Genomic DNA, 25,355 nt, shown 5'->3' on the forward strand with positions numbered 1-25,355 from the left:
GCCTCAGCCTCCCCAGTAGCTGGGACTACAGGTGCCGCCACCATGTCTGGCTAATTTTTTTTGTATTTTTAGTAGAGACGGGGTTTCACCATGTTAGCCAGGATGGTCTCAATCTCCTGACCTCGTGATCTGCCCGCCTCGGCCTCCCAAAGTGCTGGAATTACAGGCGTGAGCCACTGCCCCCGGCTGTATTACTTTAATAGTAATACTTTAAAACAACAGAGAAAAAATTGAGTATTCAGATGGAGGAGATAGGGATAGAAAGAAAAAATTGTAGACACGGAGAGGAAATTGGAGGAGAGGAGCGGGACAAAGGAGAATAAGAGAACAAAAAAAAAAGAGGGAAAAAAAGTGAGAGAGAAACACAACAAAGTACTATCAATTAGAATCCCCACAAGAACCTGATGGCTTATGCAAACAGGCTAGTTGAGGAATTTTTAATAAAGGGACTATTACCAATATGTGGGAATAACTTATGAAACCAACAATGGGTCATACAGTTCCTTGGTTACCATCTCTAAGCGTGAAGGCTGTCAGGGAAGGGAGATTCTGGGCACCCTGAGAGAGCAGCTACAGGAAAGGACCACCCGTCAGAAGTGGGAGGAGCTAACCCTCTTGAACTGGAAGGGAATGAGCTGCAGTAATAAACTCCCCATCTCACTCTGCACCCCACTTCCCAGTGCCTGCTGATGACTTCCTTTAGCCAAACCCAGCTAGAAGCTAGAAAGCATGAGTCTGTTGATGATGTTCATTTGGGCCTGCCTCCCTCCTTGGTCTGGAGTGGACAGGTAAAATGTGGCTCTAGAAAGGCAAAGAGAAGACACCTAGTACAGGAGCCAACAGAGGAAAGGGACAAGGAGCTGAACTGCTTTACCATCTTCCTCCATTAGTGACACGAAAAGACTGACAAAACAACACGTAAGGATTGAGAAACATTCTTGCGGGTGCAGTGCCTTGAGATGCACAGGGCTGCTTACTCTGTGTGCCAGAATTCCGACCACATTTGTCAGCGTGGGCCATTCCATTTTGAGATCCGTTTTGAAAGGTTATTAACTTGGGCTTTACAAACAAAAAAGTCTGATTGTATCCTCCTTAGAAAGGGAAACCCTCTTCTAAATCATGAAACACAGTGTGGTGGCTTTGTGTGAAGTGTGGACTATGGAAGCAGGGTCTACAGCAAGAAGGCCCGGGACTCATGACACTGGAGAGGCTTTATAGGTTATAGGGAAGACAAAAAATGTCCTTAAACCTCAGAGGAGATGCACGCATTTTAGAAGGATGGGTCATCTTGTCGGGTATTTATTCTTCCAATTTATCAGATGACCTGCTTGTCTGGGGATTAATCATCTCCATTTTATCCCTTTTAACACAAGGACTGCAGACAAAAAACAAGATGATCAAAGGCAGAATTCAAGCACCTGTCAGATCCACTGGAAGAGCTGAAAACTTTCTTTCTCTGCAGCCCTTTTATTTTTTATATTTTATTTTATTTATTCATTTATAAGGTAGAGTCTGGCTCTGTCACCCAGGCTGGGGTGCAGTGGTGCAATCTCAGTTCACTGCACCCTCCACCTCCGGAGCTCAAGCGATCCTCCCACCTCAGCCTCCTGAGTAACTGGGCCTACAGGTGCACGCCAACACTCCCAGCTAATTTTTGTATTTTTGGTAGAGATGGAGTTTTTCCATGTTGCCCAGGGTGGTCTCTAACTTCTAGGCTCAAGGGATCCACCCATCTCGACCTCCCAAAGTGTTGGGATTACAGGTGTGAGCCACTGCACCCGGCCCTTTTTTATTTTTTAATCTCATAAAACTCTAAAATTTATCTCCTTTAAATTATATCTACATTTCATCTTTTATGAATCTTTGTGATGACCATAAACAAGCCATTCATAATAAGATTTTTTAATTTTATTGTTTTATAAATTTTTTTTTTTTTTTTTTTTTTTTTTGGAGATGGAGTCTCACTCTGTCGCCCAGGCTGGAGTGCAGTGGCGCGATCTCAGCTCACTGCAAGCTCCGCCTCTGGGGTTCATGCCAGTCTCCTGCCTCAACCTCCCGAGTAGCTGGGACTACAGGCTCCTGCCACCATGCCCAGCTAATTTTTTGTATTTTTAGTAGAGACAGGGTTTCACCATGTTAGCCAGGATGGTCTTGATCTCCCGACCTCATGATCCACCCACCTCGGCCTCCCAAAGTGCTGGGACTACAGGTGTGACCCACCACGCCCAGCGAAATTTTTTTAAAAATTTAATACTTCTATAGAGACAGGGTCTCCCTATGTTGTCTAGGCGGGTCTCAAACTCCTGGGCTCAAGTAATCCTCTTGCCTTGACCTCCCAAAGTGCTGGAATTGTAGGCATGAGCCACCATGCCTAGCCAACAAGATATTTTCAGAACACCTTCTTATCTCAGGTGGGAATACCGAGGTGTTTTTTTCTCATCTATTCTATGAACATATCAGTGGCAAATATGAATACATTTTCCAACCATTTTTTACAACATGGACACTGAAGGGAAACCTAGAGGGTTGGTAGTAATTTTAACATCTGGATATGCAGTCAAATTCCCTTTAATTGGAGCTTTTTGTGATCTGGGTTCCTTGTTCTCTTTGTTCAGAACATCTGAAGGGGAAAGTTGAGAAAAGTCGAGTTTACTGCTATTAATTGCTTCTCCCAGTTTCTGCAGTCCAAGAATCAAATGAGGTGATATGATATGAATAGGGCAAGTAGCTTGCTATGGTTCCAAACACTTTGATAAGTGGAAAGATAGCCAACACAATTTCCTGTTCACAAATGTGAGCCAGTTCACAAATGTGAGCCAATTCAGGGTAGAGTGGAAAGAACAGCTAGATATGATGTCAGGAGTTTGGCATTCTAATTCCAGTTATGCTGCTAACTAGCTGTACGTTCTCGAGTAACATTAACTTAATTCCTCTGTGTCTGTTTCCTATATCCTTCCAGCATAATTATTATACTTACCAAGACTAATACACCTGAAAGTAGGCATCAAGTCATTTAACAGAAACAACCTTACGGGCAGGTAATGCCCAGGAGAGGCTTAATGGTGTTAAACAGGAAAAACGAAGGTAAGGAATGACCTAGAACAACACAGCAGTTAAAAGACCAAGCTAGGATATGGCACAAAGAAAGCAGGCTTTTAAAAAAGGCTCAAAGCAGAGCAGCAGCACAGGTAGAATCCCCATACCACGGAGAGCCAGAAGCCTTCCCCAGATTAGTAACTTAGCAGCAGGGGTTTTGTAAAACACATTAGAGTCTCCTCAGGATTACAACTGATTAAGACTCTGGAGGGGCAGACTTTGAGCAAGTGCATAAGCAAAGGCCCTGACTTCAGATAGAGCCCTGTACAGAATGACATGGGGCAAAAATAATGAGAGACACCAAGAATAAAAATAAGCAGAACATGAAAACACAAGAACAAGGGAAGTCCAGGCAGAGCAAACAGTATTCTCTCAGCCCTGGGCAAGGGTTTTTGCCAATTCCCTGGGGGTGAATTAGAACCACTTCATTAATTCATTCAACAAAGGTATGTGGAGCATCCTCTCTGTACTAGGAACTTACCAGTTTGGGGGCAGGGATACAACCACGAGCACAAACAGCTCACCTTGGAGCTTACAGCTAATAGGGAAGACAGGTCAAGGACCATGAAGGAAAGCAGCCAAAGTGCTATAGGAACACATAGACCAAGAGGCTGGGGGACGACAGATCCGAGCACAGAACAACAAGGGGAGAGGTCCAGACAAGACAGCAAGTGCATTCAAGAAACTGAAGGGCCAGCCCATGAGAGCAAGGAGCAAGAGCCGTGTCAGATGAGGTCAGACAGGACAGGAGCTAGGCCATGCAGGACCCAGGAGGCCTGTAGGGATTTTACTCTTCGTCCTAAGAACAGTGGGAGGCCACTGAAGGGTTTCAAGCACACGTGTTTTGGTAAGATCACCCTGGCCCATTTGGAAAACAAATCTGAACCCCTGTACATCATTTAAAGTTCATTCTCTGAAAGCAGGACCACATTACCTGTGTTCCTGTGGTGGTGTTTAATAAAGAATTTGTCTAGTCTTAGTCCAGGGTTCCTGGCATGGAGTTTCTACAACCCTTGGAATATCCCAAGTGATGGAAGTGTCTTCATTATTCATGAGCCAGGTGAGTTCATGCTAATGAGGAAACTCATGGTGGCCCCCTAGATAGCTTCAGGATGGGGCTGTTCACCAGAAAGACTCAGCAGAAAGACCAACCACATGATTAGAGGGTTGGGACTCTGAGAAATGTGATGTCAGCTCAGTCTGACCTCTGGAGAGCAAAGGAGGGTGGAGATTGACTTCAATCAGTTGGCCACTGATTTAATGAACTATGACTACCTAATGAAACCCCAATAAAAACTCTGGACACCAAAGCTTAGTGTAGCTTCCTGGCTGGTGAACACGTTGATGTGTCAGGAGGGTGACAGCACCCTGATTCCACAGGAGAAGGCACAGAAGCTCCACACTCTAGACTCTCCCAGAACTCACCCTGTGTATCCCTTCCTTTGGCTACCCCTGATCTGCATCCTTTATAATAAAATTGTAATTATTTTTTTAAAAAGTGTTTTCTCAAGCTCTGTGAGACATACTAGTGAATTTTTTAACCTGAGGGGTTTGTGAGAACTCCTAAATTTGTAGCCACTTGGTCAAAAGTGCAGGTGGCTTAAGGACCTCTGAATTGCAGCTGGCAACTAAAGTGAAGGAAGTCTTATGGAGAACTGAGCCTGTAACTGATGGGGTCTTCACTAGCTCCAGAAGGTTACCACCGGAATTGTAGTATGCCAGGTGGTGTCAGACCAGCTGGGGTTGAAACAGAATGCATGCTAAATTTTATTGCAGTCATTCTTAATTTCGAATCCAAGAATCCTTTGTTTAAGGAAGAAACAAACAAATAAAATCCTTGTCCCAAAACTAAGAAATGGGAAGATTTATCTAAATTTGAGAAAAACCACTGGCTTTGGACAGTTCAAAACTCATACCTTGTTGCCTAGCACCCAGAAGTGAGCCCCCAGTGGACTCAATACCATTGATGCTTTCTTGTTACCAGCCCTAACATAACTTGGGGGGGTAAAATCTTGTTATTCCCACACTTCGGCCTCTTGTCATTTGTTTTTGAGAAGTGTTTTCCCATGACCTGAGTGTGCACCCCTGCCACTTCAGACTATCCTGCCATGGGCTCCCCTCCCAACAGCTGATGTGGACTCCATGTTTTGGTAACCTTTGAAATAGAACTCTAAACTTTCATACTTTTTAAAAACTAGCTGCCTACATAAGCATCATTTGTCAACTCCAGAATTCCTCATTTTCATACCCTTTCTGGATGAGCAGACTCATTAGTTATCTTCTTAACAAATTAACAAGCATTGAATTGGGCTTGAGAGCAATTCATCTAAAAATTTTTATTGAACGTTTCCTAGGAATGACTATAGTAAAAATTCAAATTAGTAGTGGTCAGGTCCCAAAACCAGGGAATAAAATATCTCTTACAGAATGGGGTCTTTTTTTTTTTTTTTTTTTTTTTTTTAGTTCAGGAAGTTAGGGCAGGGTCTCTTTATTAAAAATAAACATCCTCCTGCTTGCTTCCTTTTCACTTTTCTCACAAATCTGTTCCCAAAAGCCCTTGGAATCCGGGACTCCAACATGCAATGATTGCCCCAGATCTCTGTACTACACCTGACCTAGAATGGGGTCTTAATAAGGCATTTCAGTCTAGATAGATTATATTAATAGGTTATATACTTGACATGCCCAAGCAAGGCACATTAATTAGCAAGATATTGGTATTTATAATTAACACATCATTTTAAAAATTCTGTCATGAAAGGTCTTTAGGTCTTTATAATCGTTTGTATTATAAATTTGTTTATCAAATTTTTCCTATTTTGAAGTAGCATCTCATTATAAGTGATTCTCAATAACACTTCTCTTCTGTGTTGGCCACAGTGGTGATGCTTCTCGTCCCAGTAGTAATCTGCGTCATAATCATTGTCCAGAAGGAAAACACCTAGTTGTTCATTCTCTTTATCATAGATGGAGCTGGAAGAACACAACCAACCTTGGAGCAATTCCGTTTTTTTCCCACTCCTTTACGGCAAATGCCATTTTACCACTTTCCTCTCCCCTCACGTCCTTGGATATTCCAATCATTCCTTCCAGAAAAACACATGCCAAAAACGTGGCTTTTAATGTTTAGAAGTTGGAGATAGAAAGGAATGAGCTAGCTAGTATTGTCTTCCTTGTCCTATTGGGTGTAGAGCTCTTACCAACTCACTTCACAGTCTCCAGGTTTCCTTCTGATTCATCTCCAGGGTCTACACCCTTAGTTACTGTTGTTATCTACTGGTTTTACAAGGACTATGAAGAACCACAGGGCAGAAAAAGTAGTTAGTGGACTCTGCCCACAGTTTCCTGGGCTAGTCCTCCCTTATTTTATGCCACCAAAACTAAGACTGAGCTTAACTACAGTTTCCTACTTTGGTTCAACTTTATCAAGATTTGTAGGGGATCACTAAAAATATGTAATTACCTATTACGTTCCTGAATATAAAGAAGAGAATGATAATACTCTCTATTTCAGAGTAGAAGAAAGTATAAGGCATATAAAAAATGTGTGTGTGTATATATGCACACACACTCTGTATTTATATTTTGGCTCTGTTTTGTTTCTATGTGACTTGTGATTCTGTACTTCCTCACATAGCTTTTCAATTTTTTCAAAACATTTTCCCTTAGAGATGATGTTCAGAGATACTTTCAGGTATCCCTGATGCAGGTAGCAGTTACCAGCATCGAGTGTATCCTGACTAATTAGAAAGTCAAAGTGCTTTAGGCTGGGCACAGTAGCCCACACCTATAATGCCAGCATTTTGAGAGGCAGAGGTGGGCAGATGGCTTTCAGCTCAGGAACTTGAGACCAGCCTGCGCAACATAGTGAGACCACGCCCCCCACCATCTCCACAAAAAAATGTAAAAAGTAGCTGGGTGTGGTGGCACACACCTGTAGTCTCAGCTACTCAAGAGGCTGCGGTGGGGGGATGGCTTGAGTCCTGGAAAGTGGAGGTTGCAGTGAGCCAAGATCATGCCACAGCCCTCCAGCGTGGGTGCTCAAAAAAATGATAATAATAAAACAACCAAAAAAAATCTGGTAATGTCATTGATGAGGCTTTTGTTATTTTTTAATACTTGACTACATGACAAAGCCAGTTAAGATTTTTAAGTGTTATTTTCATTCCCCCATAAGAGGTAAAACCTTCTTGGTCACAGCAAGAACCCAGATGACTATTTCACCTCTCTCTTTGCAGGAATTTCACCTCAAACACACACATACAAAAATCTACTTCAAACAAACCGCTATCATTAACTTAAAAAAAAATCCATAAACTCAGCAGAAGAGGGCCTTTCTGCACGCCACGACAGAGAAAAATACACCACTATTATTCAAGACACCTGGGGAGAAAGATTTAAAATTTTTTCCCCTTGAAAATAATAAGAAAAGCAAATAGCAGTCTTTTAGATTCTGTGAATAAGGCAATATAGCTGAAATTTATTATACAAGATCTTCATAAAATCCTTGTGCTACTTTAAATTTCATTTTAAAGCTTTGTTAAATCTGATTGCAGAAATAATTAAAACACATGCGTTATGAGATGAAACAATAAATTTTCCTCTGCTACCTGATATGAACTTCTCATCCATAGAAATCAGTTGTTATTTCCCCAGGATCTAAAACAAGATTGCACAGGTGTTTGTGTAAAGGGCGCAGGGTAGACACCAACCAGCGTTATTTGGTGCAGCTGGAACTCACAAGAGCAGGATCAGCCCAACCAGGTCCCTGCCCTCCCAGCCTCCTGTTGAAAGGTGTGCTTGGGCCAAATGGATAAATGTGCCATGGGGATGCCAGCAGGGAAACTCCACCCCTTGATATTCTTCCATTCAATGAGGTATGTATAAAGGTAGTCTTGCCTAGGGGAATAAACATGTTAGATAACACACCAAGCAGCTTCAATCTTAGGTGCCTACTGTGTAGGGAAATTCTCTCAGATGTCACCACATCCAGAACTTGGAGACTTTGGGAGCCCTCCATCCCATGGGACATTGAGTCTGAGAGCTGGCTCATTTTCAGGCAACTGAGAGGCCCCAGGCCAGGGTCAGATAGTGCTGCCTGTCTCCACAACTTCCAGCAGTACAGAGTTGGGGATACACACACAACATACACAAATATATAGCTGTGTGTTTGTAACATTTGAATTTAGACAAATTTGCTTACACATGCCTTTCCAAACATGTCTCATGACATATGTAACCTAAAATATATGGGTGAAAACTGTTCACATGACTTTTTTTTTCAGATCCCACCTTGAAACTGCCATTATTGGTCCCCTCAAAGATTCAAGAGAGCTCATCAGAAGCGTTAGCAATGACAGCCTTGCTTACAGGCAAATTATTAAGAGAAAAAACTCATTGACATCCACTGGGTACTTCACATTGTGTTGTTGTCCTAAACTTAAGCACACTGGTCTTCCTCCTGTTTTCCTTTCATTTTTAGTAGTTTTGCCATCACCCTAGCTAAAAAGATAAAGTCATCTTTGCTGTGACCTTCCCCAGTACCTCCTGCTGCCTCTGTCCACACCCTCATTGCTCCCACCTGGGCTAATGCAACAGGCCCTGGGTGGTCTCCCTGATGCCCATCTGGCCTCCATAGTCTCCGGCATTGTCTTTCACTCATTTCGCAAATGCTCGTTGATTTGTTGCTCTGAGTCAAAAGATGGGTGACTTACTGAAGTCACAAGGATGAACAAGACCCCCCCGCCAACCCCACTGTCAAGGATCTCGAAATCTAAAACACAAATTCCATTTTGTCACTCACCTGCCTAAAATTCTCCAGGGAACCACCGTGGCCTATAGGATGAAATCAGAATGTATTAGCACAGTACAAACTGTTGTTGCCCATACTCATGGGATCTGGCCCCAATCAGCTCTGTCTCATCTCCCACCATTCTGCCCCATGTGCCCAGGTTGCAGCCACCCCAGCTACCTATATCCTGTTCACCCTTCCAAGACTCAACAAACCACGTCCTCTACCTGAAACGCCCTCCCTCTAGCAAACTTCTAGGCAGCAGCACCCTGAGCAGGCTCACAGAGTCTACCATGGATGAATCAGAATGCCAAGTCAGCAATTTTCCATAAACCCCACAAACGTGTGTACAGCACCTACCAGGCCAGGCACCGAGGGCCCTTACATGATTTATCATTATTCCTCACAAGGAACAGGAAGCTACTCTTAGTATCTCATTTTACAGATGAGGAAACTGATACAAAGAAGGTCACATAATTTGCCCAAGGTCACCAATAGGAAGTGGCAGAGCCAGAATCTCAACCTGGTTCCAAAATCAGTGCTTTTCACTACTTTGGCCTACAATGAGAATTTCTGGAGGACAGAAAGTTCTATCTCTGAGGGTCGGGCTATATGGGAAGCCAAATAATGCCATGAGAGGTTACACAGTAAGCATGCAATCGAAAAAGGGTTACCGTAACTCAAGTGTTTGATGGGGTCAGGGTAGCCTAATACATCCTTTTCCACAGAAACACGATGCTTGTTTCTAGACCCAGAGACTCCATGGCTTTGGGCTGGGCACCTCACCTGAGCAGGGCATAGACTAGCATGTACGCCTGCCTCTCCTCCCCCTGGGGTCTGTGGGTCTTTAGCCCTTGCTCTAATTAACAAAATACCTTCATTCAGGCCTGAGAGTCAATCCACCTCCTTAATGTGACTGGGTTCCTCTCTGCTCTGATGAGTTATGCTGGTTTTACAGTTTATAGCTCAGAGAGCGCTTATCTCTGCTATTTCTTGCAGATGTTTTCACTCTTGCCTCCTTGTTCTGCCTCCACAAGGTGGCTAATATTACCCATTTTGAGGATGACAAAATGGTGAGGAAGGTCACAGAGCTGGTCCTCAAAGTGGAACTTGAACCTCGGCCTTCTGACTGCCAATACTGTTCTTTCCATCCTACTCATTGTTTAAGAGAAGAAGCCTTTAAGATCTGCAGCTAACCCAACCCCACTGGCTCCACAGCCTTGAGACCAGCCTGTGCGTCTGCTTCCTCCCCAGCTCACACTGGTCTCGGCAGCCATCCCAGGAGGCACCCTGGCTCCACACTTCCCTGGTGCCCCAACTTTATGCAACCAGCATGTCCGGTCACAGCAGCCATTCACTGCACGGGCCATACCTCAGTGTCTGTCCACACTACAGCACAGTGAGTAGTCCTGGCCTCCCTTGGCTCCACCCTGTGGCCCCTCTCCTTGCCATCCACGGACACTTTTCATCTGCCATCTGTGCCACCATCTCCGCTCATCTTCTGCATTGCAGTTTTTTGCTCCCTTGGCCACAGCCCCAAGATTCTACCTGGTCTCCACTGCTTCATGTGGACTCCTAGGCGGGCTCACTCCCACCTATTGTTCTCTTTGTAGCCTTGGCATTGTCTCCACTCTCTGCCTTTCCATTTATATGGTGCAGTAACTAAATGTTTTGCATTTTCCAACACCTCACTGACTTCAACTCCTCTGTCCCATCGGACCACTGGGGAAATTTTTCAGATCAGAAATATGTAGATTTATTGAGCCTAGACATCATGTTTTCATTGGCACCACACGCAAGGAATACAAAATCCAAAAGGCACCAACGAATATAGCACATATAGTGAAATTAAGTCACTTCCTAGCCCTCTTCCCCAGGCCCGCAAGCCCCGCTTCCCCTACTCAGGGGCAGCGACTGTAAGCAGTTTCTTATGCTTCCAGACGTAGTCCATGAACCTCTGACTTGGGTGGGATCGGGCAGTGTTTCAACTGGGCAATGAAACAATGCTGTGTTTTAGCAGCAGCACTGGCAACTTTCTAACCATTTGTGAACGTAATAGTGTGTATAGACTTTTTAAAATTCAGCTTCGATTCCACCACCCTAGATTAACTCACGTCATTTCTCTAAATTGCATCCCGATTTTTATCTACACACACACATCTGTCATTGTTTTAATCATACTACGGTTAAAAACTTAGTTCTACTTCCATTGCTAATTTCAGACACATATTTCATCTTCATTATTTTTAACAGCTATATAATACTCATTTGGGGTAAAACTCAGTTCTTCCGTTTTTATTCCAAGTTTTCGCAATTGTAAATATCAGGATAACAATCTACAATTTTTTCTTCTTTGAATTATTGCTTTAGGACAAGTTCCCAGAGTGGTAGTATTGACTCTAAGGAATGTTTCATGTCACATTTAGCCAAATAACTCTCTTAGAAAGGTGAGAGCAGTTTGTAATTCCTCATACACATCTTACTTTTATAAGGACACATCTTACTTTTGTTCCATCAAATACAATAATTATACTTATCAACAAAAAATGCTTCCTCATAATGTTCTCTTTATGTATGTCTGTAATAAATAAATAACTCAGGTCAATGTCTTCTCTTTATGTTTCTGTGTTTAATTCAGACTTCTGTTAGAAGCAGTCCTGACAGCCTGTTGGAATAAGGTGAGTGAGTGACTGGTTGGATTTCTAGGACCTCAAAGAGCTTTTAGTTCTTTGTTGCGCCCCACATGAAAGGCAGTTTGGCAAGGTCAAGTATGGTGGGGATGCATTCTCTCTCTCTCTCTCTCTCTCTCTCTCTCTCTCTCTCTCTCTCTCTCATCCTTGGTAACATCGTTTCATATCCACTGAGCTCTCTTTACATTACTAGAAAATCTAGCCGTGTTTCCAATGTATATTCTTTTAAGAGTGATCTTCTCTTTTTGCGTGTCATCAAAGATGTATTTCCCTTATTATTTAAAATACGTATAAGACCCCTCCCACTTTGGAGAGCAGGACCTGGACTTGAACTTGGGCTCTTCACTTACTAGTTATATCCCTTGGGCAAATCACTCAGCTTCTTGGAGGTTAATCCCTATCTGTAAGACGGGAGATTAATAATATCTGTCTACCTCACATTGTTGTTGTAAAAGTCAAATGAAAAGATGTATAAGTGTGAGAACTGTTTCCTAAATGTTCATAACTGTTCTGTTAGACCATGTGACTCTTCTCTATTTCAAGTCTAATCTCTTATTGATTCTGGAATAAAGTATTCCTGCATCTTTAGTTATTGATTTAGGACCTTTTCTTTGTTTGGCTTACTCAGGAAGTCTAACTATTCAGAAATTGCAATATTCAGATCTATTCCCCAGATCTGCCCTCCTGAAGTGTTTCATTTCTTAATTTAGTTTCTTTAAATTCTGGATCTATTGCTCAGGTTTCTTTACTGATTTAAGTGCCATTTCTGCTTTGTGCCAAAAAAACACATGATTTTCAATGTGTCTTTTGCAATAATCATTACCTTCATTCTTTTTTATTCTGACTTTCACTAGTGAGGATGTAATGTCCCCTTTATTTCTTTGAAAAGAGGCTCCAGCCATTTTCTGAATTCTGTGTATAGTTCCCTGTGGTTGTTTCTTTCTTTAGGATTAATTAAAATAAAGTTTTTTGTGTGGGCTCATTGAGTGTTTTTTAAAACTTTTAAGGAAACCCCCACTGATTTTTTTTTTTTTTTTCAGTTTAGTGCATTCTCCCTTAAGTTACTTCAGTGACTGGTCTTTGCTGTACTGCTGAAAATTATTTAGTAACATTTTAAAATTAATTTTAAGAGAATTTGCAATTAGGAGTTTGACTGGTTTTCTACTCACTCCAATATTTTCCTGGATAATTTTTCTACCATGTCAGGCCTTTCTATCTTCTGATTCAATGGAATCTGGAAAGAATCCAAAGACCAATGATGGGATTAGAACAAGAAAGTCAAGTACTTTCGATAGAAAACTGAAAAATGCCTTTTTGTGCTTTGTTACTGCTGTTAAGGCTCAGGCTGAGTCTAAGAAAAGAGAAGAAAGATTGGAATGCTGAAATAAAATCTTACGAAAAACACTTTAATAACCTTACATATTAGCTGCATTCCTAAAGGTTCTGAACCTTCCAGGCATCTCGCAAGCAGCAAAGGCCACAGCCATTTCTTTAGCTATAAATGAAGGGATGCTAAATTATTTCCAAGGTCACTTTTCCATCTCTGAATTTCTACAACATTAAATAATGTTTAAGCTGCGAGTTCAGGCATGAATTAATGTAACCAGAATTATTCCCACTTCTTGCTACCCTGCCCACAAAATGCGCACACACACCCCCACTTTGATTTCCCGATTTTTAAATTTTTCAAATCAATTGTTATTAAACACAAAATGAAGCTGTGAGAGAGAAAATGAGGGAACCGAATACAAATTCCTCCCTTCTGGAATCAGGGCAGCCTCTGCACCCCCAGATCTGCTCCAACACATGAGGTACTTAAGAGGAGACCCCTCAAGGCAGCTCCCTGCCACGGCCTGGGTGAGCCACCGAATCTCAGCCGTTGGGACTGAGGGGAGGCCCTGAAGCCCTCTGGTGGACAAAGATGGCATTACAGCCGTCTCTGTCTCCAAAAGGTCACAGCCCGTCTGAGATGGAAGCCTCCCAGGGCTCTGATCTGCAAGCGTGACCTGAAATCCTAACCAAGGGCCAACCTGCCCAGGACAGGCTGGATCTTTGCCTCAGAAATGGTGCTTTTGTCATTTTGAGAAACATTATCCCTACAGATTTCAGATTGGAAGCTCAAGAAGGCTATGGTGGATTTCAAATAGAGTAATGTTAAATGGCCTACATTTTTACTAGTATTGTGGGCACCCCTACCAGAAGAAAAAATTTTTAATTCCATAGAATTCAGAATGAAGTTAATCAGAATGAAGTTGTTCCCCACTCCTTCCTTGCGTCCTTCCAGCCCTCAGGGTGGTAGCAGCTTCTGCTGTCACTAATATATGCTTGTTTAACCACCCCATTTGGCTTCTCAGCCCAGTCCATCGTGTAACCAATTTCCTGTTTAAATTCCCTGTTTGAAATGCCTACAATGATTTTTTTGTGCTTGGCAATAGGAATACAGCAGTGAGCAAGACAGACTTCATTCCAGATCTTATGGAGCTCATAGTCTAGCCCAGGAAAATAAATACTAAATAAGCACTCATTCATTTAATAATTATTTCAAAAAGGAAGTACATGAGAATGCATAGCAGAGGAACTTAACCTGGAATAAGGATACATTTTGTAGTTCCACAGGTAACACTAGAAGCTAGAAACTCTAGGCCAGCAGGACGTTACACAGAGACAGCCCCACAGCTATGGTGGAAGCACAGTTCTGATGTTGCCTCTCCTCCTCCCTGGATCCAGCAGGGAAGAAAGGAAGGGTCCCTAGCCAAAGGGGGAAGTGAAGGACTTCAGGCAGGATTCAGTGCACAGTAGTGACAGAAGCAATGATGGAGTTCTTCTGACAGCCTGCAGGCACCCAAGAAATCTTGGCTCTGCTAGATCTGGCCAGGAAAGAAACCAGAATCTTGAAGGAATGTGTCATCCCCCTGGCAACCTCCAAGCCACAGGAGTCAGGCAATGTCCAGAGCAAGCCTGACTCAAAAAAATTCTTTCCCAAAGATTTAACTTACCATATCACAATATTTCCCCAGCATCCTCCCAACCAGCATCATATGATAGAGAACGAGGATGGGAGAACCAGTCTGCTGCTGGGCTCTCTTGTCCCAACAGGTGTCTCCTCCTGTCTTGATGAGCTCAAAACATCCTTATCTTCTCTACCTGTCAATACTAATGTGCAAAAATCACAAGCATTCGTATACACCAGTAACAGACAAACAGAGAGCCAAATCATGAATGAACTTCCATTCACAATTGCTTCAAAGAGAATAAAATACCTAGGAATCCAACTTACAAGGGATGTAAAGGACCTCTTCAGGGAGAACTACAAACCACTGCTCAGTGAAATAAAAGAGGACACAAACAAATGGAAGAACATACCATGCTCATGAATAAGAAGAATCAATATCGTGAAAATGGCCATACTGCCCAAGGTTATTTATAGATTCAATGCCATCCCCATCAAGCTACCAACGAGTTTCTTCACAGAATTGGAAAAAACTGCTTTAAAGTTCATATGGAACCAAAAAAGAGCCCACATCTCCAAGACAATCCTAAGTCAAAAGAACAAAGCTGGAGGCATCACGCTACCTGACTTCATTTGTATATTTTCTTTTGAGAAAGGTCTGTTCACATCTTTTGCCCATTAAAAAAATTGGATTACTTGTTTTCTTACTGTTGAATGGTTTGAGTTCCTTATATATTCTGGTTATTAATCCCTTGCCAGTTGAATAGTTCGCAATTTTTTTCCCGTTCTGTAAGTTGTTTCTGTACTTTGCTATTTGTTTCCTTTGCTGTGGAGAAGCTTTTTAGTTTGCTGTGATCCCATTTGCCCATTCTTACTTTGGTCGCCTGTGGTTTTTAGGTCTTACTCAAGAAACCTTTGCCCAGACCAATGTCTTGGAGCATTTCCCCAATGTTTTCTTCTAGTAGTTTTATAGTTTCAGGCCAAATTGGAATTTTTAGCTCATAGAATGTTATATCTTTACCTTTAGTAGTTAATGACTTTATTTTCAAAATAGTTGTATGAATTCATACTTCTATCATCAGCATATAAGAGTTCTCATTGCCTCACATTCTGTGCCAACACATGGAATTGAAGAAACATTGAAAACTTTGCCTTTGAGTTCAGGAACAAGACAAAAATGCCCACAAATATGATATCTTTTCAGTGTTATACTAGAAATCCTACCCAGTGTAGTAATTCAAGACAGTGAATAAAAGGCAAAAATATTGAAAAGAAAGAAATAAACTGTTATCATTCATGGATCATCTGATGATTAGATATTTAGAAAATCCAAAAGACTCTATAGATAAATTATCAAAATTAATACATTTAACAAGATGACAGAACAAACTTCACATTTGAAAATAATTTATATTAGCAGCAAAGAGGTAGAAAACAAAATAAAAAGAAAGATGCTATTAATAATAGCATAAAATATTAAATAATTAAGAATAAATAAAGTACAACATGTGCAAGCCTTTCGTGCAGAAGTCTATATAAATTACAGAGAGGTTAAAGAAGATCTTACTTAATGGAGGGAGGTATTATGTCTGTGGTTGGATTACTCAGTATTATATACATTTTCCTCAAGTTTGTCTACTGATTCAATGCAATACTAACAGGTTTGTTGAATTGTTTCTAATGTGAATATGCTATAATTCTCTTTAAAAACCTCTGTATGTAATGTTTCTTTTATCTCTGACTGCCTCCATGATTTCCTTATTACCTTTCATACACAGAAGTTTGAATGTCATATATCTAGGGGTATGTGTGTGTGTGTGTGTGTGTGTGTGTGTGTGTTTTGTTTTTATTTTGCTTGAGGTTCTCTAAGTTTCTTGTACCTCTGGTTTGATGTCTTTATTGATTTCAAAAACTTCTTGGCTGTTATGCATTTAAATATTTCTCTTCCATTCTGTTCTCTCTCTTCTCATTCTGGACAGTTAAATATATGTTAGACAGATTATATTGTCCCACTACTTGTGGATGTTCTGTTCTTTTTTTTTTTTTGAGATAGAGTCTCACTCTGTCTCCCGGGCTGGAGTGCAGTGGCGTGATCTCGGCTAACTGCCACCTCTGTCTCCTGGGTTCAAGAGATTCTGCTGCCTCAGCCTTCCAAGTAGCTGGGATTACAGGCACACGCCACTATGCCTGGCTAATTTTTGTATTTTTAGTAGAGATGGGGTTTCATCATGTTGGCCAGGCTGGTCTCAAACTCCTGACCTCAGATGACCCACCCACCTTGGCCTACCAAAGTGTTAGAATTACAGGCGTGAGCCACTGGGCCCGGCGTGAATTCTTCATCTTTGATGTCATGTTTTCATTTCTAACATTTCTATTGGACTCTTTAGGATAGTTTCCATCTCTCTGCTGAAATTCCCCATCTACTCATGCATGCAAGCTACTTTTTCCGATAGGCCTTAAAAAAGTATTAGTCACAGTTATTTTGAAGCACTCATCTCATAGTTTCAACATCTAGGTCATCTCTGAGTTAGGTTCTATTGATTGCTCTATCTTCTTGCAAATCTCCCTGCAATGAATTATTTAAATTGATATATGTGTGTCTTATAATTCTTGATTGCATGGTGAACATAATATGTAGAACAGTAGACACTAAGTTAAATAGTATTTATGTATGAAAATAGACATGCCTTTTCTTCTGTTAGACAGTGCGGGAGGTTGAGTCAACCTCGTCAGAAATGGAGGTAGGCTTGGGTTTTTGTTTTGTTTTGAGACAGAATCTCACTCTGTCTCACAGGCTGGAGGGCAGTGGCGTGATCTTGGCTCACTGCAACCTCCACCTCTGGGTTCAAGCGATTTTTGTGCCTCAGCCTCCCGAGTAGCTGGGATTACAGATGAATACCACAATGCCCAGCTAGTTAAGCTTGGGTTTTATTGCTGCTCTCTTGGCTCACTGCAACCTCCACCTCTGGGTCCAAGCGATTTTTGTGCCTCAGCCTCCCGAGTAGCTGGGATTACAGATGAATACCACAATGCCCAGCTAGTTAAGCTTGGGTTTTATTGTTGCTCTCTTTACTTTCTTTATACCACTGAGTTAAATCTCTCTAGTGTTGTGAAATTGTTGCCTTCTGCTTAAGGTTGAAGCTGAGGTCAGAGGATTTTTCTTGGTTTCCATACTTCACCTTCAGCATTTAGCCATTCCTATATGCTCATGCAAAAGAGGGTTTTCTTTCCATTCTCTTTCCCGTTTCCTAGCAGCAGACTACTACAGTTTGTTATTTTGTGCTATGCTTGTGGTGAAGGCAGGGGAAATTGTGTGTTGTCCTGATTCAGTTTCAGTCTTGGGTAGGCCCTCTCTGTGTGCTTGGACCTTAGGGATGGGGCTTTCTCAGCATTGCTGTTCTTCCTTGTGGCAACCAAACTCAGATTTAGATCTGAGGCTGGTCTTGGGCAGGAGTTTCCCACCCCTCCCATAGTAATAGCAAATCTGTTTTTTTGTTTGTTTTTTAGATCGAATTTCACTGCCCAGGCTGAGTGCAGTGACATGATCATAGCTCAGTGTAATCTCAAACTTCTGGGCTTAAGCAATCCTCCTGAGTAGCTAGAACTCAGACTCCTGAGTGGCTAGGACTACAGGTACAGGCCACTGCAATTTTTTTAAGGGGTGGGGTCTTGCTATGTTGCCCAGGCTGGTATTAAACTCCTGACCTCAGGCAATTCTCTCCTGCCTTAGCCTTCCAAAGTGCTGGGATTACATTCATGAACTACTATGCCTGGCCATAGCAGATCTGCTATGTTGGGAACATGGGCTTCACTCTCAGTAGCTCTGTGGAGTGCCCAGGGCTTGGAAACCAAGCACACAAGCTCCAGGCACATTCTTATCCTGACAAAGAGTGCTTATAGGTTTATACAACTGTCATGTCAAGTTTCATGAGCTCATGCTCTAAGCAATGTGACCAACACACTAAACTGTCAACCCAAATTCTGTCTTTAAAACAGACAGAACAACTGGATAGCAAAACCACAAGTCCATGGAAAACATTTATAAACCTCCATGACAAGCCATCTCCACAAACCCCAAAATAGAACTGGTGACAATCCCCAACAGCTACAAGACCTGCATGGTAGTAACATCTATGTAGAAAGAAGACAGAAGTAATGGGGCAGTGTCTGAAGGATCGGAAAACAGAGAATTCCAAAGAGCTGACAGTAATTCACTGGCAAGCATAGTGGACATCTTTGGAAACAGCTGCTGAAACTGGGAGGGGCTTTGTTAAGCCCAGTGTTGGGTGACTGCAAGGAGTGCCCAGTAGGCTATGAAGGGGCTGGCATGGTCCAGATCCTGTGAACTTTGAAAAGAACCTGCACAGGTTTGTTTCTAGGGCAGAGTCCCACATTGAGGAGAGATTGCTAGGAGTGGAGGCAAAATTGAGCCAGGCAGGGGCAACAGGGATGAAGAAAGAGAGGGCCAAATAAAAGTAGGGCAATGAGAATAGAGCCAGGACATTTTAGGGTACTATTTTATTTTTAAACAATGCATAAAACCATGGAATACAGGGCAGTTTGAACTTATACAGTTTATCATGAACCATGTTTCCTTCTAAAAATTCAGGAAAACAAAATTCACATAAAATTAGTACAGGAAAAGATCACAGTCAAATGTCATTTAAAGTTATTATCCAAAAACATAAAGAAAATGTGGTACACATATGCCATGGAATACTATGTAACCATAAAAAGGAATTAAATCATGTTGTCTGTAGCAATGTGGATGCAGCTGCAGGCCATTATCCTAAGTGAATTAATACAGAAACAGAAAACCAAGTATTGCGTGTTCTTACTTATAAGTTGAAACTAAATATTGGGTACATATGGACATAAAGATGGAAACAATAGACATTGGTGACTCTAAAAGAAGTGACAATAGGAGGGGAAAAAAGTGCTGACAAACTTCCTATTTGGTACTGTGTTCACTCTTTGAGCAACAGGATCAACAGAAGCCCAACGTCACAGCATCACACAACATACCCTTGTAATGAACCTGCACATGTACCCCCTGAATCTAAAAAGAAAAAAATATAGTTATTATCCAAAAAGATATGTGGGGGAGAATAACATCCCCACATGTAGTAATGCATCATATACACAAAGAAAGAAAATGTAAGCAAAGGGTTTCATATCCAGTGATACTGACTTTCAAGTAGTCATGCTTCACTTTATTGTGTTTCACAGATATTGTATTTTTTACAAATGGAAGATTTGTGGCAACCCTGCATCTAGCAAGTCTGTCAGAGCCATTTTCCCAACAGTGTGTGCTCACTTCGTGTCTCTGTGTCATATTTTGATAATTGTCATGACATTTCAAACTTTTTCATTATTTATTGTATCTATAATGGTGATCTCTGATCAGTGATCTTTGGTGTTCCTATTGAAATTGTCCTGGGGAGCCACAAACTGCACTCATGTAATACAACAAACTTAAAAAAATTTTTTTTAAATGGTAAGTTCACAGGTACAAGTGCAGGTTTGTTACATAGGTAAACTTGTGCCACAGTGGTTTGTTGTACAGATTATTTCATCACCCAGGTATTAAGCCTAGTATCCATTAGTTATTTTTCATGATTCTCTCCCTCCTCCCACCCTCCACTCTCGGAAAGGCCCCAGCATGTCTTGTTTCCCTCTGTGTGTCCATGTGTCCTCATCATTTAGCTCCCACTTATAAGTAAGAACATGCAGTAATACAGCAAACTTAATTGATAAATGCATGCATTCTGACTGCTCCACTCACTGGCTGTTCTCTTGTCTCTCTCCCTTTTCTCAGGCCACCCCGATCTCTGAGACAAAACAATATTGAAATTAAGCCAATTACTAACCTTACGGTGATCTCTAAGTGTTCAAGTGAAAGCAAGAATTGCATGTCCTTACGTTAAATCAAAAGCTAGAAATAATTAAGCTTAGTAAGGAAGGCATGTCAAAAGCCAAGACAGACTGAAAGCTAGACCTCTTGCACCAAACAGCCAAGTTGTGAATGCAAAGGAAAAATTCTTGAAGGAAATTAAAAGTGCTACTTCAGTGAACACACGAGTGGTAAGAAAGCAAAACAACCTTATTGCTGATATACAAAAAGTTCTAGTGGTCTGAATAGAAGATCAAACCAGCCACAACATTCCCTTAAGCCAAAGACTAATCCAGAGAAAAGTCCTCTCTTCAATTCTGTGAAGGCTAATAGTGGTGAGGAAGCTCCAGAAGAAAAGTTTGCAGCTAGCAGAGGTTGGTTCATGAGGTTCAAGGAAAGAAGCCATCTCTATAACAAAAGTGCGAGGTGAGGGCGCAGTGGCTCATGCCTGTAATCCCAGCACTTTGGGAGGCTGAGGCGAGTGGATCACCTGATGTTGGAAGTTTGAGACCAGCCTGACCAACATGGAGAAACCCTGCCTCTACTGAAAATACAAAATTAGCCAGGCATGGTGGCACATTCCTGTAATCCCAGCTACTCGGGAGATTGAGGCAGGAGAATTGCTTGAACCTGGGAGGTGGAGGTTGTGGTGAGCTAAGATTGTGCCATTGCACTCCAGCCTGGGCAATGAGAGTGAAGCTCTCTCTCTAAAAAAAAAAAAAAAAAAAAAAAAAAAAAAAAAAAAAAGGGCGAGGGGAAGAAGAAAGTGTTGATGTAGAAGCAGCAACAAGTTATGCAGATCTAGCTAAGAGATTTGGTGACAGTGACTACACTAAACAACAGATTTTCAAGATAGACAAGACAGTCTTCTATCGGAAGAAGATGCCATCTAGGATTTTCATAGCTAGAGAGAAGTCAAAGCCTGTCTACAAAGCTTGAAAGGACAGGCTGACTTTCTCGTTAGGGGCTAATGCAGCTGGTGACTTTAAGTTGAAGCCAATGCTCACTGACCATTCCCAAAATCCTAGGACCCTTAAGAACTACCCTAAATCTACTCTGCCTATGCTCTATAAATGGAATAACAAAGCCTGGTTCACAGCACATCTGTTTACAGCATGGCCTACTGAATATTTTAAGTCCACTGTTGAGATCTACTGCTTAGTAAAAAAGACTCTTTTCAAAATATTACTGCTTATTGACAATGCACCTGGTCACCCAAGAGCTCTGATGGAGATGTGCAAGGAGGTTAATGTTGTTTTCATGCTTGTTAAGACAATATCCATACTGCAGCCCATGGATCAACAAGTAATTTCAATATTCAAGTCTCATTATTTAAGAAATTACATTTCATAAGGCTGCAGCTGCTAAGATAGTGATTTCTCTGGTGGATCTGGGCAAAATAAATTGAAAACCTGGAAAGGACTTACTATTCTAGATGCCATTAAGAACATTTGTGATTCACAGGAGGAGGTCAAAATATCAACATTAACAGAAGTTTGGAAGAAGTTGATTTGAACCTTCATGGATGACTTGGAGGGGTTCAAGAGTTCAGTGGAAGAAGGAACTGCAGATGTGCCAGAAATTGCAAGAGAACTAGAATTATATGTGGAGCCCAAAGATATGATTAAATTGCCACAATCTCATGATTAGACTTGAATGCATGAGAAGTTGGTTCTTATAGATGAGCCAAGAAAATGGTTTCTGGAGATGAAACATATTCTTTGGGTGAATATGCTTTGAAATGTCAAGAAAGATTTTTTTTCTTTAGTCTTGCTCTGTTGCCCAGACTGGAGTGTAGTGGCATGATCCTGGCTCACTGCAACCTCTGCCTCCCGGGTTCAAGCAATTCTCCTGCCTTAGCCTCCCATGTAGCTGGAATTACAGGTGTACACCACCACTCTCTGCTAATTTTTGTATTTTTGGTAGAGATGGGTTTCACCATGTTGGCCAGGCTGGCCTCGAACCCCTGACATCAGGTGACCCACCCACATTGGCTCCCAAAGTGCTGGGATTACAGGTGTGAGCTACCACTCCCAGTTGACAAGAAATAATTTTGAATATTATGTAAACTTGGTTGATAAAGCAGCAGCAAGATTTGAGAGCATTGACTCCAACTTTGAAAGAAGTTCCTGTAGGTAAAATGCTATCAAACAGCATTGCATGCTACAGAGAAATACTTAGTTAAAAGAAGAGTCAACTGATGTGGCAAACTTCACTGTTATCTTATTTGAAGAAATTGCCACAGACACGCCAACGTTCAGCAACCACCACCCTGATCAGTTAGCAGCCATCAACGTCAAGGCAAGACCCTCCCTTCATCAGCAAAAAGAGTATGACTTATGGAAGGCTCAGATGTTTGTTAACATTTTTTAGAACTAAAGTATTTTTACATTCAGGTATGTACTTTTTAAAAGACGTAATACTATTGCACACTTAATAGACTACAGTATACCGTAAACATAACTTTTATATGCACTGGGAAACTAATAGATTTGTGTTACTTCCTTGACTGAGATATTAGCTTTATTATGGTGTCCTGGAACCAAATCTGCATATCTTTGAGGTATGCCTATATCACACAGAATATTTCTTCCTGTCCTAAAAATCCTCTGCTCTCTGCCTATTCGCTCCTCTGTCCCCCATAACCTCTGGCAACCACTGACCTTTTTACTGTCTATGTAGTTTTGCCTTTTCCAGGATGTTGTATAGTTGGAATCATATAGTATGTAGCTTTTCAGATTGGCTTCTTTCACTTAGTAATATGCACTTAAGATTCCTCCATGTATTTTTGTGGCTTTGTAGCTCATTTCTTTTCAATACTAAATAATATTCCATTGCCTGGAAACTGTATATTACAGTTTATTTATCAATTCACCTCCTAAAGGACATTTTGGCTACTTTAAAATTTCAGCAGTTATGAATAAATGCCCAAGTGTAGGTTTCTGAGTGGACATAAGTTTTCAGTGCCTTTGGATAAATATCAAGAACAGTTATTGCTGGATTGTGTAATAAGAGTATGTTTAGTTTTTGTGAAAAACTACCCAACTGTTTTAAAAAGAGGCTGTACCATTTTGCATTCTCACCAGTAATGAATGAGAGTTCCTGTTGCTCTACAGCCTCACCAGCATTTGATGTTGTCTGTGTTCTGGATTTTGGTCATTCTAATAGGTGTGGAGTGGTAATAGCTTTTTGTTTTAATTTGAATATTCCTGATGACATATGACATGGAGTATCTTTTTATAGGCTTATTTGCCATCAGTATATCTTCTTTGGCGAGGTGTCTGTTAAGGTCTTTGGCTCATATTTTAATCAGGTTATTTATTTTCTTATTGTTGAGTTTTAAGAGCTCATTTTATATTTTAAATACAAATCCTTTATTAGATATTTATATTGTAAATATTTTCTCCCAGCCTCTGGATTATCTTATCATTATCTTGACACATTTAATTTTCTTTATACTTTAAGTTCTGGGGTACATGTGCAGAACGTGCAGGTTTGTTACATAAGTATACACGTATCATGGTGGTTTGCTGCACCCATCAACTCATCATCTGCGTTAGGTATTTCTCCTAATGCTATCCCTCCCCTAACCTCCCATCCCCCAACAGGCCCTGGTGTCTGATGTTCCCCTCCCCATGTGTTCTCATTGTTCAGTTCCCACTTATGAGTGAGAACATGCAGTGTTTGGTTTTCTGTTCTTGTGTTAGTTTGCTGAGAATGATGGTTTCCAGCATCATCCATGTCCCTACAAAGGACATGAGCTCATCCTTTTTTATAGCTGGATAGTATTCCATGGTGTATATGTGCCACATTTTCTTTGTCCAGTCTGTCACTGATGGGCATTTTGGTTGGTTCCAAGTCTTTGCTACTGTGAACAGTGCTGCAATAAACATATGTGTGCATGTGTCTTTATAGTAGGATGATTTATAATCCTTTGGGTATATACCATTGAATGGAATGGAAAATATCACAGTGCATTGAAACTATAGTGACAGTGAAAATTTCTTTAGAAATTTTTGTTTCATTCGTGTGTCTGTGTGTGTGTGTGTGTGTGTGTGTGTAGAAGATTGCAATAGAAAATGTACTTCTTTCTATTGGTTGAAGTAAAGGAAGAGGTAGGAGAAGGAGGAAAGAAAAAGTTGGAAAACACTGCTTAAGTGAAAACATTGCATAGAACTTGATGCAATTTATCTTCTTTCTTTCCATACTTACACAAGTCTTGTTTAATGACTAACTGGCAGATTCTTAATCATGTAGGAGTATAAATATTAGGAAACAATGTTTATAAACAATGACATTAAGTCATTCATGAAACCAATATTTATTAATGATCTATTGTGGATTTGGCTTCAGTGAAAGAATTTTGAAATTTCAGGGAAAAAACCTCAATTAATCTCTTTTGAATGGATTAATAAAATTAAATGAGATATTTGAACAGGTATTTAAGCTGGTTTATAATCATAATGAACAGAAAGATGCCAACATGAGAAAACAGGGAACAATCAAGCACAGTTATCAAGGCACTGTTTCTGCTTGGGTCAGAGTGGGCTGCTGGGTTGGATTGCAAGATCAGAACAGGCTGCCATGATGGTACCACAATTCCATCTCAGCAGTTCCCGCCCTCTGCCCCTGGATGGGGATGTCAACCTTCTGGGGCCAGAAAATATTCTCTTCACCTGGACAGGCTTGGTTTTTCTTACATAACTGACTCAAAATGTGTCAAGGGGTGGGAAACAATGACAATTTTCATTTGGAAAGTTAATTTTCGAAAAGGAACGAGTGGTGAAGGAAGTGAGAGAGGGAGGGAAAGGAGGGAATCCATATGGAAGGTGACATTGGCAGGGATGTGGAAGAGTTACCACTGAAGGACGGTCTGTGCCATGCCACTGTCATTCATTGATAGTGATTCAAAGTGAACCACTGGAAACTTGGAAA

General features: G+C 41.2%; 1 long non-coding RNA gene across 2 annotated transcripts in view; it reads right to left on the bottom strand.

Moving 5' to 3' along the window:
• Window positions 1–25,355, bottom strand: part of LOC140710644 (uncharacterized) — a 58,260-nt gene that overhangs the window by 16,414 nt on the left and 16,491 nt on the right. The window contains exon 4 of one of the 2 annotated variants that reach the window (XR_012091743.1): window positions 8,899–8,931. The exons of the other annotated variant lie outside the window; for it this stretch is intronic. This is a non-coding gene — a long non-coding RNA (uncharacterized lncRNA). Of the gene's footprint in view, window positions 1–8,898; window positions 8,932–25,355 lie in introns of those variants that run through there. 2 annotated transcript variants of the gene reach the window in all.

This window comes from Chlorocebus sabaeus, chromosome 29, assembly GCF_047675955.1.
Source record: "Chlorocebus sabaeus isolate Y175 chromosome 29, mChlSab1.0.hap1, whole genome shotgun sequence".
Classification (NCBI taxonomy): Eukaryota; Metazoa; Chordata; class Mammalia; order Primates; family Cercopithecidae; genus Chlorocebus; species Chlorocebus sabaeus.